Below are 16,931 nucleotides of genomic sequence, written 5' to 3'. Positions count from 1 at the left end.
CTTGCCTGTTATTCCAGTTATCTTTTGGCTTCCTACTTTAGCATTCCAATCCCCCATGATGATAAGGACATCATTTTTGGGTGTTAGTTCTATAAGGTGCTGTAGGGCTTCATAGAACCGGTCAATTTCATCCTCTTCAGCACTGATGGTTGGGGCATAGACTTGGACTACTGTGATATTGAATGGTTTGCCTTGGATTCGAACTGAGATCATTCTGTTATTTTGAGGATTGTATCCCGGTATTGCTTTTCCTACTCTTCTATTGACTATGAAGGCTACTCCATTTCTTCTGAGGGATTCTTGCCCGCAGTAGTATACCTGATGGTCATCTGAATTAAATTCACCCATTCCTGTCCATTTTAGTTCGCTGATACCTAAGATGTCGATGTTCAGTCTTGTCATCTCTTGTTTGACCACGTCCAGCTTTCCTTGATTCATAGATCTTACATTCCAGGTTCCTATGGAGAAAAAATCTTTACAGCATCGGACTTTCCTTTCACCACCAGACGCATCCACAGCTGAGCGTCCTTTCGGCTTTGGCCCAGTCGCTTCATTCTTTCTGGCGCTACTAGTACTAGCCCTCTGCTCTTCCCCAGTAGCATATTGGACGCCTTCCGACCTGAGGGGCTCATCTTCCAGCGTCATATCGTTTTGCCTTTTGGTACTGTCCATAGGGTTTTCATGGCAAAGATACTGGAGTGGGTTGCCATTTCCTTCTCCAGTGGATCACATTTTGTCATAACTTTCTGCTATGACTGTCTGTCTTGGGTGGCCCTGCACAGCATAGCTCATAGCTTCATTGAATTACGCAAGCCCCTTCGCCACGACAAGGCAGTAATCCACAAAGGGGAAAGACACATTAGATCCATCTATTAATACTAATAAAAATACAATTTTATACAACTCTGTGCTCCTGACAGGCACCCTAGCTTTCCCTTCCTACCCTTAGCATCATGGGAGAAGAGAAATAAATCAGCCATTGATGCACATGCTTAGCATGGAGAAGATACCAGTTTTGATCCTTGGCATCTCCAGATAGGGCTAAAAAGTCAGCAGAACTGGAATAGAAGTGTCCAATAATCTGATTCCAGATTCCTAGAAGAGAACATTTGTTGATTTGGATTAGATATCTTATTTCTCTTTTTTTTTATTGAAAAGTTTTATCATACATTTTATCTTTAACAAACCCCCCTACCCCTCCCCTGTCCCTCCCTCCTTACCCCTCCCCCCCTCCCCCCCGACTTCCCAGAGCTAAGTACAAGGTATAAAAAACAAACAAAGAATCATAAACAACCATATGCTAACAACCGTAAACTCTAAAATCTATCACTCTCTAGCTCATATAGGATAACTACAAACACTATTAATATAAAATATATAAAAATATATATAAAAAAAGGAAAAAAGAAAGGAAGACTTATTCAAATGCTACATGAAACTTCTTAGTCCCGTATTTGTTCTGGATATACTCAATCCATTTTCTCCACTCCATAATATAGCGTTCTTGCGAATGATCTTTCAAATAGGCCGATATCTTTGCCATCTCTGCCAGGTCAGAAACCTTTAAAGTCCATTCTTCTATAGTCGGCAGTTCCTCCTTCTTCCAATACTGACCTATTAAGAGTCTTGCTGCCGTAATTAAATTCAACATCAACTTAGTGTCCACAACTGTAGCATCTATAATTATTCCCAACAAAAAAAGTTGCGGACAAAACTTTATCCTCTGCTTAAAAATCTTCTGCATGTTCCACCAGACTTTTATCCAAAAAGCCTTAACCTTTTTACAAGTCCACCATATGTGAAAATATGTTGCGTCTTCATCACCGCACCTCCAACATTACAAATCTTCACCTTCTTAGTCCTTTAAAAAAAAATCATTAGTCAACAAAATAAAATCGATCCTGGAAAAAGATTGATGTCTGTCAGAAAAAAAAGTATAATCCTTTTCCTGCAAATGTCTCTTGCGCCAAATATCTCGCAGTTCCAAGTCATCCTTCATTTCAAAAAAGGATTTAGGCAGTCTAGCATGACTTGGGACGCGCTTAAAAGCTCCAGCCTTGTCCATCTGTACATCCAAAACACCATTCCAATCCCCCATAAAAATAAAAGATTTATAATCCAACTGGGTAAGCTTTGTATGAAGTAAACTAAAAAAGTCAGCTTGTTGTTGATTAGGAGCATATAATCCAACTAAAAGCGTCTTTTTACCTTCTAGCAGCAACTCTATCATAACGTATCTTCCATGCTTATCTGCTTCAATTAAGTCTGCTGTTAAAGCACTTTTAACATAAACAACCACTCCATTTTTCTTATTCATTGCAGAAGCAACAAATTGCGTACCCAACCTTGAGTTCGATAAATACTTTTGGTCCACAACCCTAATATGCGTTTCTTGCAAACATATAACATCTATCTTGAATTGTTTTAAATATTGAAAAACTTTCTTCCTCTTCTGTGGTGAATTTAGTCCATTAACGTTCCAAGTTAAAAATTTAGTTGCCATGCATATCATCCCAAAGCTCTTGGAGCACTGCTTTAATAGGACTATCTTCTTTAGGCCGTGCCCCTCCCACTGCTTGGCTGTAAGTACGTTTTGGAAGTTCCATAGACTTCTGCTGATCTTGTTCTTTTATTTTTTTTGATCGTTTTAAAGCAGCACGCGTCACCCTCTGCTCTCTAGTATCATCCAAAGAAGTTGTAGCTTGGTCTCCTCCAGCACCGTTCTCCTCTGTCTGTCCATCTTCAGCCTCTTGATGTTCTCCTTCTCCAGATCCCTTTGCAGCTTCCAGAAGTGATAGTGGGGTTGCTTTTAAAACATTATTGTAAAAATCACGCGCCTGCATCACAGTAGCCAGACGGTACCTTTTACCTTCATGCATCACCATCAACCCAACTGGAATCTCCCATCTGAACCTTATATCTCGTTGCTTGAGCTCTTGCACAAGAAATGTAAAATCCTTCCTTCTCCTTAAAATCTTTGGAGGAATTTCTTTTAAAACCAAAACTTCTTGATCAGCAATCACAACTTTAGTATCATAGGCAGCTTGAATAACTTCATCTCTAATTTCCCTCTTTGCAAAATAAACCACCACATCTCTAGGCAGCTTTCTCTGTCTAGCAATCCATGAATTCACACGAAACACTTTATCCATGCCTCCCTTTATTTCAGATGCTGGCTGATTCAATACTACTTCCAGAGCCTCAGAAATCAGCTGCTTTAGGTCTTCCTTAATATTCTCTTTTAAGCCTCTGATTCTAACAGCAAACTGCATCTGGTAATATTGAGCAAGACTCAGTTCTCTGTCCATTTTGTCTCTTAAATCTTCATTCTCCAATACTTTTGCTTCTAATATGGCATTCTTTTGAGTCAAATCTTCCACTTTTTCATCCAGATCTTCCACACATTCAGCCACTTTATGCACTGAAGACAAAATGTCTACCTTCATCACACTGAACTTCTGTTCCATCCTCTCTTCCATTCTCTCCTCCAATTTCTCCAATTTCTCCTCCATCTTTGCAAATTTATCACCCATTGATTCCAGAATTACCTGGGCATGTTTTTCAAGAGCATCTTGTAAATCCTTCGGTGTCAATACATCAGGAGGAAGCAACGCCTGCAATGATGATTGTTGCACCGGAGAAGTTCCAGCACTCCGAAGAGTTTTTGGGGGAGGTTTAGCCACCATCTTTACTTTCACTTACTACGCAGTTTCACTTTAAATTTATAAAGTCCATTAAGCTAGAAAGCAGCAATAAAAGTCCTCTTCACCTTTTCCTCCTGTACCGCTCTGCCTGCTCCTTTTATTCCATGGTCTTTCCTTCTGGCAGGGGTGGTCGCAAACGCCTGGCTCCGCTCCAAAAATCACGGAGCAGAGACGCTGAACAGCTGGGAGCAACCCAGGCTACAGGGGAGTTCAATCCTTCAGCCGCCCAAGCTATAAGCTCAGGTGGCCCCGGAGAACTCAACCCCTACCTGAGGCCTCACCCCCTCCTCTTCTCCCGAGGAGGGGGCTTCAAATCCACCCGAACAGCTGATCGGCGCTGTTTCGGGTGAAAACAACACAGCTGAGCCGCGGGCAGCCCGAAAAGGCTGTCTCCGGCGCCGCGCCGCCACCGGAAGTCCTTATTTCTCTCTTTTATAGACAGTTAAAGTTGGAAGACAAACAATACTTTGGCTCTGCTCTCTTGGCTTTGATCTAAAACACATTTGACCTGCTTGTCTCAATATTCATGACAAAATCCCCCTGAGTGTTATTCTGGTACTTTGCTGAGCACCTGACACTGTGGTCTAATGACAAATGATCTTTATTTAGAAGACACATGTGTCCCTAAATATTATGAAACAATCCTAGAGACCTAGAGGAATGGGAAACCCCAGGAAAAAATAACGTGCAGTGTCAGAATCAGACAGTATGAAAAAATGTAATGGAGACCTTTCTGGGTGGACGAACAGCAGGATTTCAGACAAGTTGGTTATACATCTATATCTCCCGAGGGCACTGGCTCACTGCCCCAAATCACTAGCAACTGCTTCTAATCATGAGTCACTTAGTGGTGCCTTTTGAAACATTTCACTTTTAGGAAACATGATAGGTTGGCAAAGTGTCACATTCCTCTCATCGGCTCAGTATGTCTGCCTGTTGGGATGACTAAGGGCAAATGTCACCATTTCTCCAATTTCAGGGCTTATATGCAGTTTTTCAGCATTACCATCAAAAAGTGTTCAGATGTGCCCATGCTGATCTTGGTCCATTCTGTACAGTTGTTGTCCCACCAGCCTTTCACTGGGAAATCTGATATAAAATGCGATAATTAAAATGTGGTATTTGCTATCATTTAAGGTGGCGATGACCACCAATTTGGATAAAGCTGAAAAGTAAGCTATATAAAGGTTACTAGTCTTGAGGTAACCTTCTGAATTATAAACAGTCCACTCCTGAGAAACTATAATGAAAATATCTATTACCTTCTGATCCAATCTTCTGAGTCTCTCACTTTCATCTGACTGTTGTATGACCAAACCTGAGATGGGCCATTGTTCAGATGCAATAGGGCTGATATTAAGGACTTTAATGTTTTGACAGAGAAATATTTGCAGCCATGAGGTTTTGATTGACCAGGTTTTCCCAAACCAAGCCAAGAGAAGGCAGCTGCTTTCAGCAAAGAGAGAAGAGTGTGCACTGAGCCTCTGATTTTTAGTGAGCTTTACTTTCTTCCTTTTTTACTGGCAATTTATCTTCAGGCTGATCTCAAGGCATTATCCGTTGTCAGCATTTGGTATGAGGAAGAACAGCTCTACAGAGGAAGAGAGGGTGAATCATTGTTCACAGTACATCCGAAACAGCTACCTTTTTAGCATATGCTGGCTAGACAGCCATAAACTTATGGAGATATGTGGACTTGGGTTTTGTTTCTTTCTTCATTCAGCATTTCCTTAGTATGCAAGATATCCAGTTATGGTGGGAAAATATATCAAAAGAAAACAAAAGAAATCATGACACTTCCTACTGGACTGGGGCAGCAGGGATGGGGAGAGAGTCTTTAACTCTCCCCTCTCATGTTATTTTTGCACCATAAACTTGTTAATGATAATTATTTGTTCCACTAAAACAACAACAATGCCAAACCACAAATCTGTGGAAAGATGGGAAATGATGATAGCTAACATCTTTCTTACCTATTACTTTGTTACCTAGTTTGGGTAATGAAATGTCTGCAAGAAAACAACCAAGGTCAGAGAACACCAAGGACCCCTCATGTCAACCCCAAGCTACAAATATTCTCCTTTATTGGTAAATTTTTCTCCTTTTCCTTCAGCCAATTACAGTGAATTGCCCTGACAATTTTCAGTGTGAGTCAGGGACAGGCAATCCACTTGTGTGACGAATGTCAAGTAAGAAGTTCTAATGATGAAAGGACAAGAAACACAAAGAGCAGTATGTTCTGTGACTTACAAAATTTCATGTAAGCCTCTGTTTCGTTCCTTAGTATAGATTTAGCATCTGTTCATATTATTTATGTTGAAGCTCCTGATGTAAAGACACTTCTGAAATCAAAAGGTGAACAAGATAAAGCTTCCATCATTACTTTGTTATGGGATACTTTTTTTAATCTGCCATTTACTCTTCGGAGTGACACTGATCACCTTGACATTAGCTTGTAAATAGCCTCTATCTTTCTTACTAGTGGTAACTTGAACCAGCCGCTTGGCTTCAGCCTGGGGTGTGTGTGTGTCTATGCTTATCCCCACTACAGTGCAAGGATTTTTCTCTGGCTCTTGCAAATGGCTTTTCAAAGCTCCGACTTCTAAGAGTGAATGAAAACCCAGAGGACTTCCAGTCTTAAAAATAGCAACAACAAACGGGTTGCCACGGTTTATTTCAGGAATGTTATCCTCACATCTTGGGTGGCATTCCTACCCTATGCAATGGAATAATAAGCCTTTAACTCCTGGAGGGCTCTAATTATTTAACATTAGGCTGGAAATATGGAGCATTTCAAGGCTTGCTCGTGCAAGCAACTTCCTGTAGAATCTTTTGTATAAACACAAATTATTTGACTTTCACGCTCATCAGGTAGATCTTTGATAAAATTAAATGAGATGGAGGAGATATGAAAAGAGATTGTGGGTTGTTCAAAAACTGGCAATGGAGGAAGTAGAAACGTAAAAATCATTTTACTTAATACAGCCAACTTCTAAAGATGAGAGCCTGAAAGGCAATCTGTAGGAAGGAACCCATTCATTGGAAGTGTGAGACATAGGTTTTTAAAAATAATTTTAATTCATAATGATTTTATAAGGTTATATTTGATAGATTTATTTTGTGCTTCTTTTTGTTTAGTTTAAGGGCTAGTTTAAGCACTGAGAATACAGCACAGCATTGCTGTTGGAGTGAAGGAGAAGCAGAGTTCAAAGGCATGCTGGTGATTTCAATGCCTAAGAACACCAGACCATCTTTCTTCCTGCAGACACTTCAGCCTGGGTAATTCTGCATGTCGTGAGCAATCCTAATGGCTCCTACAGAGACATCTAGTGGGGTTAAGTAGTATGCCATATTCTACTATAAGTGTGCACACTTTGCATGAATTAAGATGCCTCTGTGTGGCTCTGAGGATGGATGGATTTGCAGCAGGATTTACTAGGTCTTATCTCGCTGCGATAAGGGAGGCGAGGTCTAACCACTTCGCCACCCTTATCGCGTCCGCAGATAATCGCCCGGCCGCCCTGTTTAGGGTGACTCGCTCCCTCCTGAATCAAGAGGTGAGGGAGGAACCCTTGCAGGGTTGTGCCGAGGAGTTTAACCAGCATCTGTCGGACAAAATCGCTCGGATTCGGACCGGTCTGGACTCTGACTGGGCAGAGTCTGTCGAGCAAGACGCGGGCGGTCTTGTCAATACTACCTGGGAGGAGTTTGATTCTGTGACTCCGGAGGAAGTGGACAGGATCATGGGGAGGCTGAGCACCACCACATGTTTATTCGACCCGTGCCCTTCCTGGCTGGTCTATGCAGCCCGGGAGAGGACACGCAGCTGGTTCCAGGCAGTTATATCGGCTTCTTTGAACGAGGGTAGCTTCCCCGCCGTCTTGAAAGAGGCGGTGGTGAGGCCTCTCCTCAAGAAGCCTGCCTTGGACCCAGCTGTATTGAACATCTTTCGTCCTGTCTCCAACCTTTGCTTTCTTGCGAAGGTTGTTGAGAGTGTGGTGGCACATCAGCTCCCTCTGGTCCTGGATGAAGCGGATTATCTAGACCCGTACCAATCGGGTTTCAGGCCCGGGCACAGTACGGAGACGGCATTGGTCGCGCTGGTGAATGATCTCTGGAGGGCTCGGGACAGGGGACATTCCTCTGTTCTAGTCCTATTAGACCTCTCAGCGGCTTTCGATACCATCGACCATGGTATCTTGCTGCGGCGTCTCAGGGGATTGGGAGTGGGAGGCACGGTTTTACAGTGGTTCTCCTCCTATCTCCAGGGACGTTCGCAGTCGATGTTGGCAGGAGGGCAGAGGTCGACCGCGAGGTCTCTCGCTTGTGGAGTTCCTCAGGGGTCGGTCCTCTCGCCTCTCCTGTTCAACATCTATATGAAACCGCTGGGTGAGATCATTCGTGGTTTTGGAGTTGGGTATCATCAGTATGCTGATGATACCCAGCTTTTCCTTTCGACCCCAAACCACCTCAGTGATGCCCTCAATGTGATGTCCCGTTGCCTGGAAGCGGTTCGGGTCTGGATGGGGAGGAACAGACTTCAACTCAACCCTGACAAGACTGAGTGGCTTTGCATACCTTCATTCCAGGTTTATTCGGACATTCCACCTCTTGCTATGGGGGGTGAACTATTACCCCCCGTAGATAGGGCTCGCAACTTGGGAGTCCTCCTAGATTCACGGCTCACCTTGGAAGACCACATAGGAGCTGTGACTAGGGGAGCTTTCGCCCAGGTTCGCCTGGTGCGCCAGTTGCGGCCCTATCTAAGCCGGGATGATCTATACACGGTCACTCATGCGCTCGTGACCTCTCAACTAGACTACTGCAACGCTCTCTACATGGGGCTGCCCTTGAGGACCACCCGGAAGCTCCAACTGGTACAGAATGCAGCCGCGAGAGTTGTGTTGGGAGTCTCCCGATACTCCCACGTTACACCTTTGCTCCGTGAGCTGCATTGGTTGCCAGTTGCCTTCCGGGTGAGATTCAAGGTACTAGTAATGGTGTTCAAAGCCCTACATGGCAGGGGTCTGGAGTACCTTAGGGAACACCTGCTGCCGGCATCGACTTCCCTCCGCCCTGTGCGTTCCCACAGAGAGGGCCTCCTCAGGGTGCCACCGGTCAGAGAATGTCGACTGGTGGTCCCCAGGGGGAGATCCTTCTCTGTGGGCGCCCCGGAGCTATGGAATCAGCTACCGGTTGAGCTCCGGACGGCGCCCGATCTTCGCTCCTTTCGCCGCGAGCTAAAAACATACTTTTTTGAACAAGCTGGCCTGGCCTGATGAGGGGATTGGGGGGGTTTGTTATTGTTATTTTATTGGGTTTTTAAGATGTATTTTAGTATATGGGCATTTATTTAATCTTGTTTTAACTTTTGTAATCCTGTATTTTTATTCTTGCCCTGTTCACCGCCCTGAGTCCTTCGGGAGAAGGGCGGTATAGAAATATTATTAAATTAAATTAAATTAAATTAAATCCCATTTTTCCAGCATTTGGAGTTTGAAGTACTATATAGGCATTACTTCATGTAGCCCCCCCCTCTCTCTCTCCCTCTCTCTCTCTCTCTCCAAAATGATATTTCTATGGGAAATAGGGTGATTGGTTCCAGCTAGTTAATAGGGAAATAAAAATTTAAACAAAGAAGTTTATATGTTTATTCACTAAATAGGGTATAACGGTAAAAGAGGATAAACCCATATCCAAAGCATACTTTCTATCTCCTGTATTCTGCTGTAGTTTTTCAGAATTAACCTCTTCTCTTTTGAACTGTACTTAAATGGAACTTTCCTTTACTCCATTTTGTGCAAATGATGAATAGTATCTGAAACCCCAACAGACACTGGTAACACATGTGCTAGCCTCAGCCACATGTGCGCTAGACTCATACTAATCAATTCTGGCTTACATTAAATATGTTCTGCTATCAATTTATAAATTGTACAAAATCAAATTTCACCCTACTCTAGCTTGTACTAATCATGACTTATCTGTATAAAATAATGGTCACAATGCATCAAAAGTTAAATTTGTGTTAAATGATAGTTGTGAGCACTAAGCTCTCTGAATAAATATTTGGGTTGGAAAGAAAGCATTCTTCCCTGAAGATTAGAAAGAGTCATGGAGGACCTTCTACCTGCTTTTTCTCTGGGTTTCCCCCCTGAAATGTTCTGCAGAAAAGAACACAACCATGGCAGAAAAATCTCCACAAGCGATGTTAAGAAGTATCTTCGTTTACAAGAAAAGTAATGCAATTTTTAGTTATTCTTCAAACTTTCTCCAATTTTCCAATTTTTCTAATGTGCTTCACTACAGTTGTCAGCATTCGGGATTGGATGAGAAAAGTTGTAAACCAACACATATGGGAGACACCAGGTTGGAGAGGTTTACACAAGCACCTTCTAACTGGGTGTTTCCACAGTGATATTTTTATGCTCAGTAGAACTTAGAAGCATAGGAAAGTATTTACATCCACTCTGAATGAAGACATACTTTCCATATTTCTCTCACTTTGAATGTTCTATGAAGTACCTCAGCTAAATAACTGGTGTTATGTATTGGGGTTTGGTAAAACTCCTATTCACTTGCATACTGAGAACTAACAGTTCTCCAGCATATGTACTGAGCTCTAACAGTTCAGGCAGGAACCAAAATAGCGGGAATAGTGGGTTCAATCTTGTTATGTATGGGGATAATAAAATATAGCAGCAGTTCATTGTGACCATCAGGTGTTGCTGTTCCGTAACTGGATTGGCTGGTAAGCGCTTGGCGGGAAAACCCAAATAAGGGATTGGCTGTCAGTGCACCTGGCTGAGTATATAAGGGGGTACAGGTAACCCCTTTGTTCACTTTAGTACTACCACCAATAAAGAGCTGCCATGCTGATTCCTTTGTCTGATGTCTGACCATGCGGCAAAGAACCCACTACACAATAGTGGCGACGAAGGTGGGATCTTATTTCTCCTGAGGAGCTGAAGTCACTAAGGATCGGTGGAAAGCAATTCCCTGAACCTTCCTTGGTTGGCTAAGCAAGAGCTTGCGGCAGCAAAGCGGAGAAATAGGATGGCTGTGGCACAGTATGGGCAGGTGCTGCCTTTCGATATGCGGCATCCCAAGAGATCGGCTTCACACCTGAGCCAGGTAGAAGGGTTTTTGCGGGCTAACCGGATCACTGAGGGCAGGTGGACCAAGGCAGTCATAGAATGGATCCCACTTGATAAAAAGCCTCCATAAAAGAGACCTAAAACAAAATGGATTAACAACATCATCAAGTATTGCGGGCCCAAGTGGCAAAAGAAAGCTTAGGGCCGTATTGGTTGGAAACATGTGGAAGAGGCCTTCATCTTGCAGTGTATAAACAATGGCTAAAATAATGTTGAAGATGATGACCTTGCTAGGAATTGCAGCTTACAACAATCATATTATTGCAATGGTACATGGAAAAGATCTTAGGAAACAGAAGGGGAAATCAATTTGCCCGGGGCCATCACAGAGAAGACCCCTTTCTTATGTCCAACCAGATGGTTCTGTTTAATAGAAGGGATCCAGAGCAGAGCCACCTTTCTCATTGAAAGTTTAAATTGTTTTTTGGTGTAATTGTTACAGTTTATCAGTCATACAATGACTGAGACATGACAACATGCATACAATGACATCATAAGGCAAATTCCAACTCTGTATGTACTTATATCCTGATAGCTGAAGCGAGGGTTGAGGTTGATTTGTGCCATGCTGCAGGCTGGGGTTCTGTTCTTTAATAGGCAAGCAGAGCAGGAACCAATAATAGACAGAATTAACACTGTAATTATTCCCATGAACCACTGGACATGGGAAAGATGAAAACCGAGTGCCATCTAGTGCTCAGTGAGGGCAAAGCAAATGCAAACTGTTGGTCCAAATTATCAGGATGACAAATTTTATCCTAAGAAAAAAGAAATATAATAATATTGGAGGCTTGAACCATTTCTTGTGAAAAATATGTGAAATAATTAAAAGCCAAAACAGCTGTCCTGCCCAGGAGGTAAAACCAAAATAAAACCCAAATCCATAGAGAGACTGGTATTTATGTATGCCTGCATCAGTTCACAGAATGAGGTGGAACACGGGCACAATCTACATATATACAAATTGAATCTTCATCAGGGACAGATTCAGAGACAGTGTTAAGGTAAAGCCTTCTCTGAGTCTATCTTGGCAATTTCATGAACATGATTTTAAAGTCTTATTGACAGCAGTGCTGAAGTAGAGGACCATTGCCTTCTTTTATGTGTGTGTGTGTGTGTGTGTGTGTGTGTGTGTGTGTGTGTGTGTGTTCTTAAGCTTCCAATCCAACCTATAGATTAGGTCCTAGGAGTTCCTGGTCAGCTCTCATCCCAGTGTAGCAATTTCATTAAGGCTGTCAATTTACTGATAACATTGTTTTATGTCCTATTTTAACGTATGTCATATAGTTATTTTCCAATCTTGTCATAATGTGAGACTGTTGTCACTGTAGATAAAGAGGTATTAATCATCAAGGAGACTACTTTAAATAAAATGGAATGGTAGTAAAACCAGACAGAGTTTTCTACAATGCAATGCAATGCATTGCAATGCAAATAACAGGATGAGGGTGGGGAAAGATCAATTACACAGCCCTGGTCACCATCTTCACTTTTTTGACACCTCCCCCCCACCCCGAGGCCACTAAATACAGAGGATGCTGTGTTTGGCATAGAAAACTTCTGTAGATGAGAGTTCCATCTGATAGTGTAGTAGATTTTCATGTGCCCTGAGGCTTAAGGAGCTGTGAGCTGAGGAGTTGGTTTGCAAGGAGCAAAGAAGATTTGAACTGTTGTTCGTCAGTCACTAAGTCATGTCGGACTCCTCACAACCCCATGGACCATAGCATATCAGCCCCCCCCATCCTCCACTGCTTCCCTGAGTCTGTCCAAACTCATACCTACTGCTGTCTATGGAGATTCTCAATCATCCAAGTAGTAACTGTCCCAAAGATACTTTTCCAAAAGGCAACTGGACTTTCTTAGTTTTTTTCCTTGAAAATGTTTCAGTTCTCATCTAGGAAGCCAGGGAGAACTGAAGAAGCTTCTTGGATAAGAAGTGAAACATTTTCAAGGAAAAAAACCAAGTCCAGTTACCTTTTGGAAAAGCAGCTTTGGGTCATGCCCACTACACCAATGACACTATCTAACCATCTCATCCTCTGCCATCCCCTTCTCCTTTTGCCTTCAATCTTTCCCAACATCAGGGTCTTTTCCAGTGTGAATCCCCTCTTCTCATTTGGTGGCCAAAGTATTTAAACTTCAGCTATAATATTTGTCTCTCCAAAGGACAGTCAGGTTAATTTACTTTAGGATTGACTGATCTGATCTACTTGCAGCACAAGGGACTCTCAAGAGTCTTCTCTGACACCACAATTTGAAAGCATCAGTTCTTGCACTCAGCCTTCCTTATGGTCCAACTCTTACAGTCATACATTACTACTGAGAAAACCATAACTTTGACTATATCGACCTGTGTCAGCAAGGTAATTTCTCTGCTTTTTAATATGCTGTCTAGATTTGCTATAGCTTTCCTCCCAAGGTGCAAGCATCTTTTAATTTCATGACTGCAGTCGCCATCTGCAGTGATCTTGGAGCCAAACAAAATAAAATTTGTCACTGCTTCCATTTCTTCCCCATCTATTTGCCAGAAAGTAATGGGACTGGATGCCATGATCTTACTTTTTTTAATGTTCAGTTCAAGTCAAAGATTTGAACTGAACTGTTTCTTAACCAAATAGATCTTTGGCTCTAGGCTTTAGTTTTATCTACTGATTATATATATATATATATATATATATATATATATATATATATATATATATATATATATATATATATATATATATATATACATACATACATACATACATACATACATATATATTTAAGGGACGTGGTGGCTCAGTGGGTTAGGACGCTGAGCTTGTCGATCAGAAGGTCGGCAGTTTGGCGGGTCGAATCCCGAGTGCCACGTAACAGAGTGAGCGCCTGTTACTCGTCCCAGCTTCTGCCAACCTAGCAGTTTGAAAGCACATAAAAAAATGCAAGTAGAAAACTAGGGACCACTACGGTGGGAAGGTAACAGCGTTCCGTGCGCCTTTGGCGTCTAGTCATGCCGGCCACATGACCATGGAGACATCCTTGGACAAGCGCTGGCTCTTCAGCTTTGAAATGGAGATGAGCACTGGCCCCTAGAGTCGGAAACGACTAGCACGCATGTGCGGGGGAACCTTTACTTTTACCTATGATCAACTAATTCTTTCCAAATATGTCTTATATTGGAGATAGAAAGTATAACCATGCGAGTTCTGAGTATCCAGTGGCTCCAAAGGAGGCATCAAGTAAGAATAGATATACTGTTTGTGGAGGAGGGCAAAAATAGCAACCTGCATGCGTATAAATATATCTTGATTATTACAACATCAAAATAATCAAGATACATTAAAAATCTTTCTGAGGGAGATGGGTGGTTCAGAAATGTGAAAAATAAATAAGAATATGTAAATAAATAAATACATTAATTCAATGAAACTCAAATGTGAAAAATCTGTGTATTATTTGGTTTGTGATACATTTTAACTTCAGACCCTTTAATATAGTACAGTAATATATTACATAGTTTAGGTATATGCATATATAGTACTATAATATAATATACATTATAATATATAGTATTGTATAATATATAGTATTATATTACTATAATATAGTAATATAGCCTTTAATATAATAATATATTAAAATTATTAAATTTTGCATATAGTCAACACACATAGTATTTGTATTGTTATTTTACAAATTTTAAGTGCCAAGTATAGAATTAAGATACAGCAACAGAACAACTGCTTTAAATCAGAGATATGTTTTCTTCCTCCAGCAGCAACAAAAATATTGTGTGCTTCTCACCTGCACGTAGCACTGAGAGGATTTAATTGGTCTCAGATCTTCGCTATGGAGGCAATTCCCATTGGTTTAGGGCAAAAATTAATACAGATGATGACACTTACTGGATGATTGATGAGGCATGGAGATGTTTTCAAAAACATTGTACTATGGTGCTTTTATTGAGTTAAAACATTACTCAAGAAATGCCTGTGCAAAGATAAGATTGTAGTATCTATGCAGGATTTCATAGCAACCACCTCTGAGAAGATCTGGTTCGGTGGGAGGAGGTTGGTGCTACATGAACTGTATCTAATTAAAGATAGTATTCTTGGAATGTTTGTCTATAGAAAGAAATAAAAAGTATGAACAAATAATATGAATCTGATAAGGTTTTAAAGTCTGGCATCTTTACCTTCCACTGTGAATTAAAGAACTGCAAAAACATAACAAAATACATTCACTTCTAATGAGCAAGATATTTATGATTCTGCCTTGGTAGCAATATGCAACAAAAGATATTTTTAGAATTAAATACGATATTATTTATTTATACTTTTTTTTTAAAAAAACACCCTCCTAATCTGTTATTACCTTGTTGTATGATAATGATATAATATAAAATTGTAATATTGTAATATAACAATTATATCTTACTGTAAGATAACCTATAACTTGGGGAGGAGTGGTTCTGGAGAAAAAGAAAGAAAGCAACTTCAGTGGTTCTTGAAAATGGACTTATAGAAATGAGATTGTTTTTTTTTTCTTCCAGTCCCCTCTCTCTCTGGTTATGTATAGTAGCTTGGAAGTTGCAAAGGAGTAATTAAAAACAGCATCTGATAGAAAGAAGCCAAAGCTTTCCCTGCCTTCTTTCCTGCCTTGGAATTACCTTCCAAGGCGCCTTCTGCTCAGTACTTCATTCATCCCTGAAACTGATGGATAGGCTAGCATGCCTAGACTTAGGATCAGTGATGAGCTCATTACTTCTTCAGTATAATAACTATCTAACATAGGCAAATCAAACTCGCGACGTCATGTGATGTCACGCGACATATCGTGACTTTTTCCCCATTGCCGGCAATGGAGTGGGCAAGGTTTCAGTATGATGCATCTGGCCTGCAGGCCGGCAGTTTGACATGTCTGATCTAACAACATTTATTATTCAAATTCTTGAAATTGTAGTAACTGGACTCCAAACCTCTCAGTGGAGATCAAGATCCAGGTTTAGAATGCCTTGGGTCTCAGAATTACAGTATTTCTGTATTCCTCTTAAGCAGTGGTGGGATTCAGATATGTGAACAACCGGTTCTCTGTGTGGGTGCCGCTTCCAGAAGTCCATTCTGGGCCTGGGCAGCAAAAAATTAGCTACCAGTTCTGCCAAAGTGATGCGAACCAGCTGAATCCCACCACTGATCTTAAACTGACTTAGTTTTTCTATCCCCTTAAAATGCTTAATTTCTACTTGGGAGGAAGAGGAAGAGGGTGAGATTTTAATTATTATTTTTTTTGTAGAAATGGAGCTGTATTTCATGAGTAGCCCTTTTTTTCACTGGAACAATATTCCTCAAGGAATAACTAACTTGATCGCCACATCAAAGCCATAATAGGTGAGGCTTAAAGGAAAAAATAACTAAAGGCTCAGAGTCATGATTTTCTTCTCCTCCTGACACCTCATTTCCCCCATCTCCTCCCGTACTCTTCTTTCTCTTACCCATCAGGTAGCCAATAAAGATTTGCTGGTTTGTGTAACACACCAAAGGGGGGGTGGGGGAAACCTTGGGCAGAGAGTTCAAGAGGTACCTATGATCCTCCCTCCATCAAAATTGCTGGAGAAAAAATTGCCCAATGTGCTGTACAACACAATCATACTCCCCATGCCAGGTGTTTTTAACCTAAATGCACTAAAGCCATGTTTCTCAAACTTGGTAACTTTATGGAGTGTGAACTTCATGGCTGGTTAGGGAATTTTGGGAGTTGAAATCTGCACATTTTAAAGTTATCAAGTTTGAGAAACACTACTAGAAAGCATCTTCAACATTTTCTTTCTTTTTTTTACAAAATTTGTTTTCTAATATTACATTCACATATTTGAAAAGCAACGTGGTGGCTGAGTAGTAATAATTCAATTACATATAGATATCATTAGTACAGATTTCAGATTGCTACCATAAACATTTCCTCTCTTTTTCCCTTCATATATACTGTCTATTTGTAAATTAAAAGACAAGTTTTATCCTATCAATCACATAGAAAATAACTTTCTTACATATATCCATAGTTTTTAGTTTACACATATTCTAGTTATTTT

General features: G+C 41.1%; 1 protein-coding gene across 1 annotated transcript in view; it reads right to left on the bottom strand.

Moving 5' to 3' along the window:
- Positions 1 to 1,310: 1,310 nt before the first annotated feature.
- The window catches only part of LOC310640979 (uncharacterized protein), a 237,158-nt gene continuing 221,537 nt past the window's right edge, over positions 1,311 to 16,931 (bottom strand). Inside the window, exon 2 of the mRNA XM_083363570.1 lies at positions 1,311 to 1,714. The gene's annotated coding sequence lies outside the window, so the exon portion shown is untranslated. The remainder of the gene's footprint in view (positions 1,715 to 16,931) is intronic.

This window comes from Vipera ursinii (genome assembly GCF_947247035.1).
Source record: "Vipera ursinii genome assembly, chromosome: 5".
Lineage (NCBI taxonomy): Eukaryota > Metazoa > Chordata > Lepidosauria > Squamata > Viperidae > Vipera > Vipera ursinii.
Note: the sequence above shows the minus strand (reverse complement) of the source record. Positions and strands in the feature narration are given on the sequence as shown.